Source organism: Cervus canadensis, chromosome 12 (assembly GCF_019320065.1).
Source record: "Cervus canadensis isolate Bull #8, Minnesota chromosome 12, ASM1932006v1, whole genome shotgun sequence".
Lineage (NCBI taxonomy): Eukaryota > Metazoa > Chordata > Mammalia > Artiodactyla > Cervidae > Cervus > Cervus canadensis.
Genome location: NC_057397.1, coordinates 21,488,714 through 21,507,888, shown reverse-complemented (window position 1 = coordinate 21,507,888; position 19,175 = coordinate 21,488,714).

The window sequence follows — 19,175 nt, the reverse complement described above, 5'->3', positions numbered from 1 at the left end:
GTCTATGTCTCTTTCATAGACAGCAAGATGAAGCCATAAACTGGAATCAATGAAAATGGAAACTTCACTGTTCCCCACCCCAAACTTTTGAATCTGTGGATTCTACCAATAAAAATAAATCTAAAGTTTGAACTATGTGTTTACACTCACTATCACTCTCAAATGTACCCACATCACAAATATTTGAGGACTTGAATCTGGCAAGAGCTGAGGACTGAGGAAGCAACAGTATGTGTGAAACAGGCCACCCGTCTCCGAAGGAACACACAACTCAGACGTGACCTCAGTGACTCTGCAAGAGGGGCTGTGGAGAGACACAGCATGTTGACTTAAGCATGTCTAGGCTTTAAGGAATGTCAAGTTTTATTATTAAAATTACAAATAGTGTTAATGAGACTATGCTGAAGGTGGGTTTGGAAATTATGCTGGCGACAGGGTTGGGGGGGGCGCTATGATAAGGACAAGGCTGGCTTAGGTGGAAGAAGCAAGAGTTATAAGAAAAGCTACACATCATACATCACACAAAGCAAAATGCACTGACCCTCACAGGACAGACTGTTACAATCAGGGGCTTCTCTCACTCTTAGTCTGGCCTCACTGTGGCTCTTTTAAAATAAGCAAAGAGGAGACTTCCCTGGTAGTCCAGTGGTTAAGAATCTGCCTTGCGATACAGGGGACACAGATTCCATCCCTGGTTGGGAAACTAAGATTGTACATGTCACAACTAGAGAAAAAGCACTTGCCTCAACAAAGAACTGGCATAGCCAAAAATAATTTTTTTAAACACATAAATAAGCAAGGAGGAGGGCATCTCATGGTAGCAAGGGACCTAGAGTCCATTCTGCAGGGTTTATTCTACTCTTCCTTCGGCCTTCACACAAAATCACATTTTTCAGCATTCAAAGACAAGCAGTGTACATCCCCCAATTTGCCTGTTGTAACCCTACCCCTCCAGTGTGAGATCACTGAGGGGACAGTGGGACCTCACAGGGTCATGAGGGTGGAGGATCATGAGTGGGATTAGTGCCCTTATAGATGACTCCCCAGAGAGCTCTCTCGTCCTCTTTGGGGCCACAAGGATACAGTGGGAGGCTGGCAGCCAGCATCCTGGAAGAAGCCTCTGCAGAGTCTGGCCATACTTGTGCCCTTGTCTCTCCCTTGTCTCAGGCTTCCTACCTTCAGAACCGTGGGATGTTAACTGCTGTGGTTCATAAGCCACCCAGTTTGGGGCACTTCGCCATACCAGTCCAGGTGGACAGACCACCATTTGGGTTTGGCCTTTCACATGTGCGTTTTATCCTTTTTCCATGCTTCTGCACAAATATGAACCCCTTACCTCTGGGTTGTTGTCGTTGAGTCACTCAGTCATGTCCAACTCTTTGGGACCCCATGGATTGCAACACATCAGGCTCTCCTGTCCTTCACCATTTCCCAGAGTTTGCTCAAACTCATGCCCATTGAGTCTATGATGCCATCCAACCATTTCATCCTCTGTCATCCCCTTCTCCTGCCCTCAATCTTTCCGAGTTTCAGGGTCTTTTCCAATGAGTCAGCTCTTCGCATCAGGTGGCCAAAGTGCTGGAGCTTCAGCTGCAGCATCAGTACTTCTAATGAATATTCGGGGATGATTTCCTTTAAGATTGACTGGTTTGGTCTTCTTGCTGTCCAAGAGACTCTCAAGAGTCTTCTCCAGCACTACAGTAGGAAAGAATCAATGCTTTGGCACTCAGCCTTCTTTATAGTTCATCTCTCACATCCGTACATGACTACTGGAAAAAATCATAGCTTTGACTATGCTGCTGCTGCTGCTAAGTCGCTTCAGTCGTGTCTGACTCTGCGACCCCATAGACGGCAGCCCACCAGGCTCCGGCAGCCCTGGGATTCTCCAGGCAAGAACACTGGAGTGGGTTGCCATTTCCTTCTCCAAGGCATGAAAGTGAAAAGTGAAAGTGAAGTTGCTCAGTCGTGTCCAACTCTGCAGCCTACCAGGCTCCTCCATCCATTGGATTTTCCAGGCAAGAATACTGGAGTGGGGTGCCATTGTCTTCTCTGAGCTCTGACTATGTGGACCTGCTTTTTAATACACTGACCATTGGAAGTGGATAACAGGTCCTGCTTTAAAGCTGGGGAGGGGGCACCTTCCAGATCCTTCTCTGAGACTGGCAGTGCTGCCACGCAGTGTGAATCCTCCACATCACATTGTACGGGTCCCTCTCCTCTCTCCAGGAGCAACATTAAGCCAGCTCAGTGTCTGCACAGAGATTTCCACAGCAACAATGCAGGCATTACACGTGTCATCTGTTACAATAATGCAAAATTTATCTTTCTGAGAAAGGAACACAGGGATCTTGGTGGGACTTACTTGGGAACAATAGTTAACAGTCAATTTATTTCCAATTGTTTTCCAACAGGGAAAAAAATAATTCAGTATATGATTTAAGAGGCTTCATGCCTTTGAAGGGGATTTGAATTTTCTCAGAAACAACACTTGGACAATCAAATTTAATAATAATAATGTGCTCAGCTGCTCAGTCATGTCTGACTCTTTGAGACCCCAATTGACTGTAGACCGCCAGGCTTCTCTCTCCATGGGGTTTCCCAGGCAAGAATACTTGGAGTGGGTTGCCATTTCCTCCTCCAGGGAATCTTCCCAACCCAGGCATTGAACTAGTGCCTCCTACATTGGCAGGCAGATTCTTAACCACTCAGCTACCAATAATATTAATAAATAATGGCAAAAGGCAAAAGATAGAATGGTGAAACTTTTAGAAATCTATTTAAAAAGTGATCAGTGGCTAGATTTAAGGGCAAAACTGTCCTCAAATAAGCAAATAGGATTCAGTAACACAAATGTTCAGAAAACACTCCTCCTAGAAATCTTTTTTTTAATTTATTATTTTTTTATTTTTAACATTTTTAACTGGAGGATAAGTACTTTACAATATGGTGATTGTTCCTGCCATACAGCAACATGAATCAGCCATAGGCATATATATGTCTTTTCCGTCCTGAACCCCGACTCCCACCTCCCTCCCCAACTCATCCCTTCAGGTTGTCACAGAACACCGGCTTTGCGCGCCATGCATCACACATCAAACTCCCACCGGCTATCTATTTTACATATGGTAATGTATATGTTTCAATGCTACACTCTCAAGTCATCCCACCCTCTCCTTCTCCCACTGAGCCCTAAACAGTCCCTTCAGTTCCCATCTCCTCTCACTGAGTGCTTTATGGAAAACAGCGTTCCCCCAGCACACAAGCAATTTTAAAATATGGCTGAATATTTTTTATCCCAGGATAATTACAAGTTCACGCTGGTGCCAAATATAAATTATGTTTATTTCTCTCTGAAAACCATGGCAGGGATTTCCATGGCATTCACTAGAGCATATGGCCAGACACGTGCGTTCTTTTGAGAGGTCACTCACACGTGTGCTTCAGGTTCACGTGCACACTGTTGAGGACGGCAATAGTGGCCATTGGTCTGAGCTTTCACTAGCTGACTTCAGATTTCACTTTCAGATGAGCTCTTACATCAAGCTCTCAGCAGTGTGGACTTATTAAAATGCGAGCGTTTGCCAACTCGGAACACCGTCAAGCGCGGTTCATCGTTCCCTTTCACACTTCAAGTAGGGGGAAATGCTCTCACCCTCACCACATATCACGAGTGACTGTCTTATTCCCACCTGAAGTAATCGTGCTGAAGCTGCTACTTAATTCCAACATCCACCTAACCGCCGCAAATGTCACTGCAAATGTCAGGCATGCAGTTCTCAGCATCAAAGCAGGTTGCACAATTTGCTCTAGGAGAGAGGGCTGTTTTTCCCCCAGCATAGCCAACAAACAGAATAGATTTTTATTTCTTTTACAGCACAATGGCTGTGAAAGAAGCAGTCATCTTCTATACAGCATGTTTTTCTGGCATAAGGTTGAAATAAACACAGAGAGTATGCTTGTTTTAAGGTCTTTATGAACAACACAGTCAGCAACTACTTACAGACTGCATGAAACTGTCTTTGACATCATTCAAATGCAGCCCCAGACTTCATCTCTTCCCCCGAACCCCTGTTGCTGGAACTATCTCAGCGGGTTATGTTGATGTCCTGTGAGAATTAGTCCTCTATATAACTCCCACTGATTGTGATCCAAGTTTTGCAATTCAGAATGAAGAAATGTATGCATAAGAAGAGGAGTTGTTTATTTATGATCACATAAGGTATTAGCAAGCCACGTGTGTGTGTCTGTGTGTCTGTGTGTCTGTGTGTGTGCATCCGCACACTCTAAGTCACATCAGTCATGTTCAACTCTTTGCGACCATATAGACCATAGCCTTCCAGGCTCCTCTGTCCATGGGATTTTCCAGGCAAGAATACTGGAGTGGGTTTGCCATGCCCTTCTCCAGAGGATCTTCCCCACCCAGGGAGCAAACCCACATCTGCATTGTCAGCCGGGTTCTTTACCACTAGTGCCACCTGGGAAACCTATTAACCAGCCGTACATAGGTCAAAACTTCAGAAAGATCTCCAAGTTAACAAGAACAAATTAGACCTTATATAGACCCACCTTCTTTCCTAGGAAAGGCCATGAAGAAAGCAAATGTTATTGCCCAGAGTTCAGAAATAAAGACAGGAAGATATGGGTAAGATCTTAAGTAAAGAAGGTTGAAGGGCCAAATGAAATCCCTTGGATAAATTAAAAACTATTCAAATATTTGCTGGAACTTGAGCCTTTGGCTTCCTGGAGAGCTCATCTTCATTAGCATTATAAAATGAGATGTATTAATTATTTATGCAATGGGATGGATAATACTGGCACAGAAAGGACTGGAAGCTTTGGTGGACTCTGTGAAGCTGGTCTAAGTTGAACGCATTGTGGTCAGTGTGGACTCCAAGCAACACAGGATGGAGTTTCAGAGAGATGAACAAATGTATGTCAGGGTCTATGCACCAGACCCTCCCAAGTGCCATGGGGTACACCCAAGAATTTTAAGAAAGAAATGGTAAAAGAATGAATCCCAGTAAGAAACAGAATAGAAAAGCGAGACCTGCTCATATCTCCTTGATTTATTAAGATTTATTAAAGCTGGAAACAGGATCTATAATGGCCAACCAGGTATCTTAATATCTTAATCCGTGACATAACCAAGTGATCTCAGAAGGTTGGGTTTCTGACCCTCCCTCAAGTTATGGATTTCAGTATTAAATTGAAACCAACCAAAAGTTAGGCTGATGTCAAATCTGGGCAGGATGTGACAGCTGAGGGATCCTGAGGGATCCTGGGAAAGACCTAGAAGCAAGACCATCTCTGACCATTCACACCAAGCATCCTAAGACCACCTTGTGGACAGCCGTGGAGTGGGAGGTGGTCAGCCTAGTTAGTGGGACAGCATAATCTCCATGCAGTTTACTGAGGGATCACCAAGTGGCCAAATTTTGGCTATTCCTGATTCTGGGAGAAGAGAGTTTTACTGTATCTCAGTGAATTCCATATTCTATAACCTCCCCTTCATTTGGTTGATGAAGAAGTTTCAGGGCTGTGATGGTTAATTTTTTTTAACTGAGGTATAATTAACATATAACATGTTTCAGGTATACAACATAATGATTTCATATTTGTATATATTGCAAAATTGTCAACCTAATAAGTCTAGTATTTATCACCATACATAATTAAAGATTTTCTTCTTGTGTTGAAAACAATTTAAATTTTTTTTTATTTTGTATTGGGGTATAGCTGATTAACAATGTTGGGATAATTTCGGTGGACAGCAAAGGGACTGAGCCATATCTACACATGTATCCATTCTCTCCCAAACCGCCCCCCCCACAAACAGGCTGCCACATAACACTAAGCAGAGAGAACAATATTTTTTTTTAAGATAAAATGGGTTTCCTTTATTCTAACTTATAACAAGGCCCTTACAAAGTTACACCATGATGATTATTTTATTTTTATATTTTTAAACTTTTTATTTTGTATTGGGGTATAGCCAGTTAACAATGTTGTAAGAACTTCAGGTGAACAGTGAAGGGACTCAGTATCCATCCTCCTCCATACCCCTCTCTCATCCAGGATGCCACAAAACATTAAGCAGAGTTCTCTGTGCTATACAGTAGGTCCTTGTTGGTTATCCACTTAAAAAAGAGCAGTGTGTACATGTCCATCCCAAGCTCCCTACCTATCCCTTCCCCTTATCCTTCCACCTGTGTTGATAATTTGTAAGATTTATTCCCCTAGCAACTTTGAAATACACAATACAGTATTATCACGTACGGTCTCCACAGTGTATACTACATCTCCATGACTTAAAACACATTCAGTACATCATGGTTTATACTCCTGCAGTGGAAGGAGTGAATGGATTAGTGACATGATGCTCTAGATTGTGGCACATTTTAGCAAGGGACATCTCTAACCGGTAACTACCATGATTACTTTCAACTAAAAGGAGGAAAATATTATTCCCATTTTAGAAGAGTTTTCTCTTTGAAGGATGAGTGATACCCCCTGCCCTGTTCTTGGAGATCTGTTGGAATACCTGTCTCTAACCACGGGCAATGTGAAACAATGAAAGACTGATAGAGTTTGCAGACCTAGACTCACAATGGTGTATGCTGATTGCTCTCTCCAAGTTACCTGTCATTTTTTAGCCTGCATCCTATCTGCTGGGGAAAATTTAAATGTCAGTGTAGAATATTTCACACAAACCTGGCCCTTTTCAGGTGGTCAATAAGTATTAATTTTGGGGTGTCTCTTTCAGATCTGGTTTCCTCAGTGTGTATGCCCAGAAGTGGGATTGCTGGGTCATATGGCAGTTCTATTTCCAGTTTTTTAAGAAATCTCCACACTGTTTTCCATAGCGGCTGTACTAGTTTGCATTCCCACCAACAGTGTAAGAGGGTTCCCTTTTCTCCACACCCCTCTCCAGCATTTATTGCTTGTAGACTTTTGGATAACAGCCATCCTGACTGGCATGTAATGGTACCTCATTGTGGTTTTGATTTGCATTTCTCTGATAATGAGTGATGTTGAGCATCTTTTCATGTGTTTGTTAGCCATCTGTATGTCTTCTTTGGAGAAATGTCTGTTTAGTTCTTTGGCCCATTTTTTGATTGGGTCATTTATTTTTCTGGAATTGAGCTTGCAGGAGTTGCTTGTATATTTTTGAGATTAATCCTTTGTCTGTTTTTCTTCATTTGCTATTATTTTCATCGCAGCACTGTTTATATAGCCAGAACATGGAAAGCAACCCAGATGCCCATCAGCAGATGAATGGATAAGGAAGCTGTGGTACATATACACCATGGAATATTACTCAGCTGTTAAAAAGAATTCATTTGAATCAGTTCTAATGAGATGGATGAAACTGGAGCCCATTATACAGAGTGAAGTAAGCCAGAAAGATAAAGAACATTACAGCATACTAACACATATATATGGAATTTAGAAAGATGGTAAAGATAACCCTATATGCAAAACAGAAAAAGAGACACAGAAGTAAGAACAGACTTTTGAACTCTGTGGGAGAAGGTGAGGGTGGGATGTTTCGAAAGAACAGCATGTATATTATCTATGGTGAAACAGATCACCAGCCCAGGTGGGATGCATGAGACAAGTGCTCGGGCCTGGTGCACTGGGAAGACCCAGAGGGATCAGGTGGAGAGGGAGGTGGGAGGGGGAATTGGGATGGGGAATACGTGTAACTCTATGGCTGATTCATATCAATGTATGACAAAACCCACTGAAATGTTGTGAAGTAATTAGCCTCCAACTAATAAAAAAAAAAAGTATTAATTTTGAGACTCTATCATGCAAACAAGAATGAGACATCTCTGCCATTGAGAACCTGCTTGTTTGGTTCAGTTTTCTCTCACAAACCTAATTTTGTGGTAAAGCAGACTTCAAAACAAAGGTAACATAAAGATGCATCCCAGTTTTTTGAGGGTCCATATAGCCAGCATTCAGTAGCCTTAAAACAGTCTGAGAGCAAGAACTCTCCATCTCCCCTTGAGAAACTAAATATTCTTCCTCACCAATAACTGGCAACAATTTTTTAAAACAAGGAATATTTTTAATATAAATACAGGGAAGGAAACGGAGGGAGAATATATGAGCCCGTCCTTAACTATCTATGATGGCTCATATTTCAAACTACATCTTCGAAACTATTAGCCAATCAAGTGTCAGCCTGATTATATAAGTCATGAGCTCTTAGAGCACATATGTTCACATATAGCAAGATGTAGAAATTTAGGGATTGTGTTCATGCAACAAACAACGGGGGTGAAAAATGAGAACTGTGTTTGAAATTTTAAACCTAAAAGCCAGAGCCATACTGCTTGCCAAAAAAGCAGTTCCACTTCCAGTTTCGCATATCAGCCAAGAAAATCTTGTAAAGAGAGGTGGGTTTTAGTAGTTTTTAACCAGCCACACCTAAGATAAATGTCTGTGATTTCACATCAAGAAGATGTCCATCTTTAAACTCTCCAGCTGATGCTATGTTAAGAAAATAAAACAAAATACATTCACTACCTTTTCAATCTTAGCATTAGACACAACCATTTATACAAGAGCAAAGTGGTCTCCACTTGGAAGAATTCATGTTTGCCTTTTAGCACTTGTGTATCCTGGAACTTCTGGGAAACACTTTTTGAGGGACCATAGGATCCATCATACACAAAGTTTCAGGTGCCCTATATAACGGCTGGGTCTTCTAACAGTCTAGAAATCACTAACAGTATTCATCTGCTTTCTGTGGCACCTGCAGACATGAAAAAATATCTAGGGAAATGAAAACCATTTCCAGTACATGAGCATGCACCTGGTATCATTGCCAACGATGTCAAAACGAATGTACTAACACTGCACTGAGGGTCTGACCAGGTTGCTTGTGGTTTCCAGTTGTATAAACTCGGTGACTTTCAAAACAAGTTCAGTTGACTTGACAGAGATTCACAGGTAAAGCCATCCAGCATAAGTTGACTGAACTCGTGAGCATGAAAGGTATCACTGGATTTTTTTTTTCTTGGTTTTCCTTTTTTTCTTTTAAGACTGCATTTTTTTCAGAGCATTTTAAGGTTCACAGAAATTGAGGGATAGAACATAGGTTTCCCATACTCCTTCTGCACCCCCCCACAGAACCTCCCCCACGATCACATACAACATCCCCACGTGACACATAGAACATCCCCCACAATCATGTACAGCCTCTCCATGTGACACACACCACAGACTCAGATGATCAGCATCGAAACCACCACCTACTAAAGGAATATTTCATACCCCTCTAGGTTTTAGAGTCACTAGGGATAGTTGCTCACTGTGTGGTTACACTGTGTAGACACACGTGCATGCAAGTTACTTCAGTCATGTCTAACTCTGTGCGACCCCAAGGACTGTAGCCCGCCAGGCTCCTCTGTCCATGGGATTCTCCAGGCAACAATACTGGAGTGGGTTGCCGTGCCTTCCTCCATGGTATCTTCCTGACCCAGGGATTGAACCTGCATCTCTTATGTCTACCTGCACCTCTTATGTCTACCTGCACTGGCAGGTGAGTTCTTTACCATTAGAGTCACCTAGGAAACCCACGTAGACACACAGGTTCATTCATTTTTTTTTCACTTTTAGGAATTATTTTTTAATTAAATGGTTTTAATTGTCAATACATAAAATATAAGTATAGTTTCTTTTCTAGGCTCCTCTGATCTAGGTCCTCCATCCCACATGTGTAGTCATTATCTTACAATTTCTCTTTCAAAGGATTGCTGTTTAGTCGCTAAGTCATGTCTGACTCTTTGTGACCCTATGGATGGTAGCCCGCTAGGCTCCTCTGTCCATGGGATTTTCCAGGCAAGAATACTGGAGTGGATTGCTATTTCCTTCTCCAGGGGATCTTCCCAACCCAGGGTTGGAACCTGCATCTCCTGCATTGGCAGGCAGGGTCTTTACCACTAAGCCACCAGAGAATTCTTCAAAGGATTACTTTTAACTTAAGAATATGTATGTGTGCATATATGTCCGTGCATACTAGCCACTCAGTCATGTCTGACTCTTTGCAACCCTTTAGACTGTAGCCCACTGGGCTCCTTTGTCCTTAGGATTTTCCAGGCAAGAATACTGGAGTGGGTTGCTATTTCTTACTCCAGGGATATATGTGTGTGTGTGTGTGTGTGTGTATGTAGGCTCAGTGGCTCAGATGGTAAAGTGACTCAGATGGTAAAGAATCGCCTGCAATGCAGGAGACCTGGGTTCTATCCCTGGCTTGGGAAGATCCCCTGAGGAGGGCATGGCAACCCACTCCAGCATTCCTGCCTGGAGAATTCCATGGACAGAAGAGTCTGGCAGGTTACAGTCCATGGTGTCACAAACAGACATGACTGAGCAACTTTCACTGTATATATATATAAACATTCTTTTTCTTAAATAAATGGCAAAATGCATGCTTTTTACACTTTTTTCACTATATGATATATTCCAGAAATCATTTCACAGTATGGAAATATACCTCAGTCCTTAATAAAATAAGCAAATCTCTTTAAAAACTTATTCAACAACATCCTTTCCTGAATAGCATTTGGGGATGAGACTGTGTAATTCCATTATTTGTCACACATTTTTTCTGAGACTTTAGTCTTCTTAGGCAAGTCCTCATAGTCATATAAAATCCATTAGCTGTTACTAGAGTCAAAAATAATATTCACAGTCCTTAGGAGACCCCTCATAAACCCCAGCATTATTGGGTGGTATTCATCATCTTGGGCTTCCTAGGTGGCACTAGTGGTAAAGAACACACCTGCCTAGTAGGAAACACAGTTTCAATCCTTGGGTCAGGAAGATCCCCTGGAGTGGAAAAAGGCAACCTGCTTCAGTATTCTTTCCTGGGGATCCCATGGACAGAGAGGCCTGGTGGGCTACGGTCCATGGGGCCATAAAGAGTCAGGCAACAACTGAACCGACTGAGCACACCAACACACACACATCATCACTTTTCCTGTGTCCACCCATATCTCATCATCTTACCAATAGTTTCAAAATTTTGTCCACGTTGTCTCTTTGATCCTCTTCATAAGATAGATAGGAGCGTAATAGATAGAGTCTAATCCATGTATTAAATAGACCCTCAAGGTCTATGAAAATTAATTTGAAAACTGAACTCTGATTATACTAGAAAATAAGTCGAAGTTTTCAGTGAAGTTTTTTTTAAATAATGTTTTGTAGTTCAGGCTGTCTGGCATGTTACAGGAGATATAGGGTCTGCTCAGCAAAGGGATAACTGTGGCTGAGTCTGGTGTTGATAACTTTGTTTTGGAAGCACAAAGAAGCGCTGTGAACTGTGAATCTAAAGAGAAGCAGAGTTCTTTTATCCCCCGAGGTTAGGAAGCTCCCTGCTCTTATTAGGAAGACACTTCCAGCCACCCTGATCCCCGCAGAAAGGTCCATGCATCAGCAGCTGTAAGAGATTTTGCTTTAGCCAGTCCCAGGAGAGAGCTGTGAATCCTTGCACTGAGCACCTAAAGCACATTTTATCTATACTGCTTAATGGGGCACTAACTCACGACATTTTGGGCTTCTTACCTGCTTCATGTGTAAATGTCCTTTCTCTTCAATGTGAAGGTTTCTTATTTACAGTTCTGTTCCTTTCAGAGGTTCTGTTCTGTTCCTTAGCACAGTATCAAAAATACCATGTATATAATACAAGATTGTGTAAATATAATCGTATATGTTATGTACATGGTGTGTATGTGTGTGCTTAGTCGATCAGCCATGTCTGACTCTTTGTGACCCTGTGGACTATAGCCCACCAGGCTCCTCTGTCCATGGGATCTCCCAGGCAAAAATACTGGAATGGGTTGCCATTTCCTCCTCCAGGGGATCTTCCCGACCCAGGGATAGAACCCATGTCTCTTAGGTCTCCTGCATTAACAAGTGGGTTCTTTACCACTAGCGCCACCTGGGAAGCTCCATACATGGTGTATGTATGTATGTATATATAGCAACTCTATAAGTACTTGCTGAACCATTTACAAAAATAATATCCTTTGAAGACCCTGTCTTTAGAAAGAAGAAACAATTTGGTCTTCCTAAAATGCTTTTTGAGAAACGGTGTGAAACATTTTGTTTGGGTTTTGTCCTATATTTCCTAAGCTTGATAGGGATTTTTCTCATCTCCCAACTCCAAATTCGTATGTGAAGGTATTTCTCATTTTGTTTTTTTTCTCATTTAAAAGCCTATATTCTAAAATGTCTAATACTTCCCATGGGACATTATGATTAAATGGTCTGTTTATAAGTTTAAAAGTAAATTGTCTTATACTTAAAGGTTGGTTTCATCTAAATTAAGACATAGTAAAAATGCCCCAGGTCTTGTTTAATATTGTCAGAGAAGAAGCATGCATGTGTGTATGCTCAATCATGTCCAACTTTGCAACTCCATGGACTGTAGTCCACCAGGCTCCACTGTCCAGGGGATTCTCCAGGCAAGAATACTGGAGTGGTTTGCCATTTCCTCCTCCAGGGGATCTTCCTGACCCAGGGATAGAACCCGCCTCTGCTGCATTGGTGGCAGGATTCTTTACCACTAAGCCACCTGGGAAGCCTGAAATATGTTGTTGTTTAGCTGCTCAGTCATGTTCGTGATCCCATGGACTGTAGCCTGCCAGGCTCCTCTGTGCATGTGATTTCTCAGGCAAGAATATTGGAGCGGGTTGCCATTTCCTTTTCAAAAAAAAAAGAGAAAGGATAGGAACCTAATCAAAATTTTAGTAAGTGTTAAACATGTTAATGCTTAAGAAACACATAAGTACTACAATAAATATTTCATTTTATATTGTGAAGACATGAGATTTACTTGTGTGGAAAGAACTGCAGCTGGTGATTTACAGTCAAGTGGTGGAAGGAGGGTTATCAGAAATGGGAAGGAAATTTTTAACACCAGACACAGATGGATGTGACTTAAAACACGAACAGTGAACTGATACAGTGGTAGATGTTCAAGATACGTGTGTATGAGTGTGTGTGTGTGTGTGTGTGTGACCCAGGCCAGCTGGGTGGACTTTTCTGTGTTCACCTAGTGTTTCCTGTGAATGTCTGGTGCATAATAAGCACATGGAAAATTCCAGTTATGCTCAAATTGTTCCCTAATATATCAATCATGTTGGAACAAATTCACATTTTCAAAACAAGTATTGTAGCCAAACTAATTATACTTTATTCCCATCTTAACATTTGTCATTACATCTATTTCTTCTCCCAATTTTGAGTTTTAATGCTGCAGAAGAAGTGCCCTCCTCCTACATGGAACTTATTCTTCCAACTGTGTTTTCATGGTTAAGTTAAGCCAGTGGGTCCCTCTGTCTTTCAAGGGGTCTGACTCCAACACTTACGCCTGCTCTCTTCAGCAACCGGATGGAAAAAAGAGAAAAAAGTCTCTTCTCTCACAATTTCTCCTTCTGCTCAAAAATGGACAATTTTTCTTCTTTTTCTGTCGAAGTCCCACTCTTTACCCCGCTGTGTTCTGCATCTAATCTCCAGTTTCTCCTTTCAACTCATAAACATAAGATGAAGGCTCCGTGTCTAGAGTCACCATTTCTCTTCCCACCCTGACAGACTCTTTAATTCCCCATCAGCTCTCTTGGCAACAGCCTCTGTGTTGGCAGATTCATCCACTGTCTTTCCACGTTCATCCCCCATTTCTGTGAAGCCTCTGATTGCTGATGGCTGTTTCATTTTTCTGGGGCTCCCATAGCACAGCACCACAGACTGGGCAGCTGAAAACTTGCCACTGTGGAGGCTGGAAGCCTGAATCCAGGTGTTGGCAGAGTCGTGTTCCCTCTGACAGTTTGGATAGAGTCTTCCTGCCTCTTTCCAGCTTCTGGTCTCAGCCACTACTCTCTGCATCCTTGGCTCACAGCCTCCCCCCAGTTTCTGTCACCACAGGCATCTCCTCATGTGTCTCTTGTCTCTCATCAGGACACCAGGCATACTGGATTAAGCACCTGTTCTACAGGTTCTAACAAGTGTAACCTCTTGTTAATTCACATCTTTATGACATCTGTAAAGGCTCTATTTCTCAATGAGGTCACATTCACAGGTACCAAGGGTCAAGATGTCAACATCTTTGAGGGGATTTTCCCATAACAGTCACCTATTCTTTCTTGAAACTCTCTCATTCATTTGCTTTCCAAATGCAATAAAAATATTTTTAAATTTCTGTGTGCTTACTCAGCCCTCCTCTATGCATTTTACATCAATTTATATATTCCACATAATCTTCATAACTCACTTAGTTGCAATTATTTTTGCCCATTTTACAGAGCATAAAGTATTAAATAACTGCTCACAAATACACAGCTGGTCATTCAGCTCGAATCTAAATCTAAGAGATCTGATCTCAGGATCCACATCTATCACAATTCTTTGACCAGCAACTCAGGATCACAAGTCCTGGGGACATTGACTGCTGATCCTAGAAAACATGGCTGCAATAAAGTGATAAGAGAAGATCCCAAACTGCAGAGAGGACAGAGATTTAAAGCAACAAAGGTAAGTTAGCATTTCAAAAGGTTTTGCCAAGAAGAGGAGGGGAAAGGTTTGTCACTGAAGAGTAGGATAAGGGAAGAGGAAAGGCATGAGCATGTTGGTGGGTTCAAGGCAGGGGTTACATAGAAGCATCCTGAAGAGACAAGAAGATAAGGACGGCTGATGAGACACACTCTTAAAAGACAGAGGAGAACGTGATGAGGACAGCAAATGGAGGCGCTGGTTTTGAAAAGATATCATTTCACCAGGTCACAGAGAGGGGCTAGAGAAAGGTTTTTTTCTCTCGGGCCTCAACTGTGCCAAACATATATTGTCTGTCTGAGAGCAGACCTCAGCAAATACCCTGTTTCTTTTCTCCCCAGAAGGTTTCTGACTTCTTAACCAGAGGGCCAAGTCATTCTTTTCTGGAATTCCTCCTATATATAAAAATTAATTACTACCTGCAGCCAATAATCTTTTTGCTGAATAAGTAGCTGTTCTGAGAAAATGTATTCCCTTTGAAAAGTGATTAACTCCTTTCTTTAATTTAGTCTGTACTGGGTTTTGTTTTCTGAACTCAATTCTGTACTTAAGCAAAGCAACACTGCTGGCTTTTCTCGTGAGAATTCACATCTGAAAATTTGGTGGTTGGTGCTTTCACTGCCAAGGACATGGATTCATGGTTATTAGAGGCAGGGGAGTGGGAGAAATGTAGAGATGTTAGTATGTTAGTCAAAGGGCACAAAATGTCAGAAAATAAATAAGCCATGGGTATGTAATGTACAGCATAGGAAATAAAGTCAGGGGGTATTGTATTAGCTTTGTAATGTGATAAATGGTAACTAGATTTATTTTGGTGACCATTCCATAAGGTATACAAAAATTTAATCACTACATTGTATATATAACTTTGTATGCTTTGTATGTATGTATAATTATAGTTTAATTTTAAGTTAAGAAATAAAATGTATTCTTATGATAAAAAAAGAAATTTTGGCAGTTGAAATGTGGATATCAAAAAGACTTCAACTTTTGTGACTGACAAAGAAGATCAAGTTAAATGGTCCCTAGGATCTGCCATCCCCTGGAGGGTCAGGTGTCTCAGCGGGGGTGCCACTTAGCACTGCAATTCCTACATACGCCCGATGGAGTCAGTGTGAAATATCACCAGACTCCAAGTTTCAGGTCCACCGAAAGATAAGTCAACAAACAAATACATAAATACAAGGAGAAGAAGAAGATAAAGAAGGATGTAGGGGAAGAAGAGAGAAGATAAAAATATAAAGAAGAAAGTCATACAAAATAAAAAATCAAAATGACACGCTGGCATCCATTTAGCTGATGGCTGATAATTTGTAGGTCTACATAGACATCCAACCTGTAAACACTGAAAAGGCCCAAGATAAACATTCCTGCTCTAGTGCACACTCACGGCCTCGTGCCAGCCCGGCCAGCTGAGTCTTGGCTCCCTCTGCTGCTTCCTCCCACTCCAGCCCCCACTCGTGTTTCTGCACAGACCCCCGTGCCAGCAGAGCCACCTACCAGCCATCTGCCAGGCTGCCTTCCTGCCCTCATTCATCTGAAAAAGTATCTTCAATCCCACTCCATCAGGAAGACTACCCCAATTTGTGGGCAGGATTTTAAGAATTGGCCTCAGGAATATAAAGACAAGGATGTTTTATACTTTATATGAAGAGCTTTAATTTCAAACTCTTGCAATCTGTACAATGGCATTATAAGGCTTTATTGTACTTATTTTTACAAAGGAGAAAATTAAAGCTTAGAAACATTTAAGTATTTGTCCACATTTCCTAGATAGTAGAGGTCAGAGTTGGAACTCAAATATAGGCCTTCTAATTTTTGCTGGTTTAAATTGTTTTGGGGCTTTCTAGGTAGCTCAGTGGGAAAGAATCCTCCTGCCAATGAAGGAGATGCAAGTTCGATCCCTAAGTCGGGAAGATACCCTGGAGAAGTAAATGGCAACCCATTCCAGTATTCTTGCCTGGAAAATCCCATGGACGGGAGAGCCTGGTGGGGTCGCAAGAGTTGACACAACTGAGCAACTAAGCAACAACAAATTGTTTTTTAAAAGGCAAAAATGTATTATGCACTCTATTCTAGGAACATAAGGGATATTCAAATGATTGTGCAAGTGCCCTGTGAGCTCATAATAAATATTAAACCCATTCATCTACAAAATTAATTGCACTGACACAGTAGTAAACCAGAGCAGGAAACAGCTTTCTAGGAGTGAATGACTGAGCCACTAACTTTTCCCAAGCAACAGAGAGTACTATTTAGTGTTTCAATTTGCAAAAATGCAATAAAAAGCTCTGCTAAATCTCTGGGCAGGTTTGTAAGTAAATAATGAGCATTTAAGATACATGGGATCCCTTTACGATGCCCTCAAGGTGAGAATGATCACCAGAGAAATTTAACAATGAATGCCCCAAGAGAAGCTAGCAAATATTAAATTTCAGCCAAGTCCTTTTCATTAAACTTTCATGCTTTCAACAGATATTCATGAGGGTCTTGTCTGTGTCAGTCAATTAATAGGATTCAAGATGTAGCAACTAAATGAGGTCCAGTCCCTACAGCCTAGGAACACCTCTGCCTGCTCCCTTTCAACTTTCTGCCCTCACGGACAGTTTGCTCTGACTTTGTCTTGGTCATTTTTCTGAAGATGTCTCATTTTTTCCAGCCTGGCTCTCTAACATTTCAGGTGTTCCTATAGGACTGACTCTGTAGTCTAGAGAGGGTAGCTGCCAAGACTGCTGCAAAGCCTGACGTTTGTTATTTTGCAAGCCTTTTAGAAAAGCATTTTATTTTATAGGAGTATAGCTGATTAACAATGTTATGATAATTTCACGTGAACAGCAGAGAGACTCAGCCATACATACTCATGTATCCATTCTTCCCCAAACTCCCCTCCCATCCAGACTGCCACAAAACATTGATCAGGGTTCCATGTGCGGTACAGCAGGACCTGTTGGTTATCCATTTTAAATATAGCAGAGTGTACATGTCCATCCCAAACTCCCTAACTGTCCCTTCCCCCAGCAGCCATAACTTTGTTCTTTAAGTCTGTGAGTCTCTTTCTGTTCTGTAAGTTCATTTGTATCATGTCTTTTCAGATAACATATATAAGGGATGTCATAAGATATTTCTCCTTCTCTGTCTGAATTACTTTACACAGTATGACAATCTCTAGATCCATCCCTGCTGGTTTTGCAAGCTTTTTTTTTGAAAGAAGAATCTTTCTCTACTCTCTATACCATCCTTACAGTCGAGTTCCCCTTCAAGACATCTGATTGGGTCAGGAGAACATTACAGTCACCCAACTGCTACCTACAACCTGAACCAGTTATACAAAAGCAATTTCTCACTATCCTGACAATAATGAGATAGTATTTCAACACCACGTAGCTGGTAGCTTTTGAATTTCATAGATTTGGTCACATGACATACTGTAGGCACAGAGTCACATTTAATTGGGCCACTTCTTCCTGATCTTCAGCAGATTATAGAAATCACAGCTGTAAATAGAAGATTTCAGAGAGGAACAGAAGTTTCAATAAAATAGAACAAAATATGATCGAGGTTAAAAGAGAAGAGCGTGACTTCTGTAATGACATCCCGAAGCCCTCCATAAGTTCATTCCTCCATAAATTAAGAGCAAAAATGACTGAAAACCAAAATTCCAAGAACTCTGGAAACTAACAAAAGGCTTGCAACAATCTTATTGATTCCAAGATTCAACAATCTTGAATGAGGAGCACTTATTCAATTAAAACTCTAAATCTCAGTAAGAACAGAAAGTTTGTCCACTGTAATTTTTTAAAACTTTTTTAAGGGAGAATAATTATTCTCAATGTTGTGTTAGTTTCTACCTTGGGGATAGTTCAGTTGTTAAATCGTGTCTGACTCTTATGACCACATGGACTGTAACCCACTAGGCTCCTCTCTCCATGGGATTTTCTAGGCAAGAATACTGGAGTGGATATCCATTCCCTTCTCCAGGAGATCTTCCTGACCCAGGGATCAAACCTGGGTCTCCTGCATTGCAGGAGGATTCTTTACGGCTAAGCCACTTGGGAAACACGTAAATCAGCCACAATTATACATAGATCACCTTCCTCTTGAGCCTCCTTCCCCGCCCCCCATTCCACTCCTCGAGGTCATCACAAGCACCAGGCTGGGCTCCCTGTGTTACGCAGCGACTTTCCACTAGCTGTCTGTTTTACACGTAGTGGTGTATCTATGTCAATACTACTTTCTCCATTCGTCCTACTCTCCCCTTCCCCCACTGGGTCCACAAGTCAGTTCTCTATGTCTGTGTCTCCATTCCTTCCCTGCAAATAGGTCCATCAGTACCATTTTTCTAGATTCCATATATATGTGTTAATATGCAATATCTTTCTCTTTCTGACTTACTTCACTCTGTAAAACAGGCTCTAAGGTTCATTACCTCAATAGAACTGACTCAAATGCATTCTTTTTTTATGGATGAGTAATATTCCATTGTATATACATACCTCATCTTTTTTATCCATTCATCTGTCAATGTAGCCTTTGTAAGTTGACCTACTTCTACTTCTCCCTCAGGAGTTCCACAATATACTTAAAAACTAGCAATACTGCAACCACAGAATCTA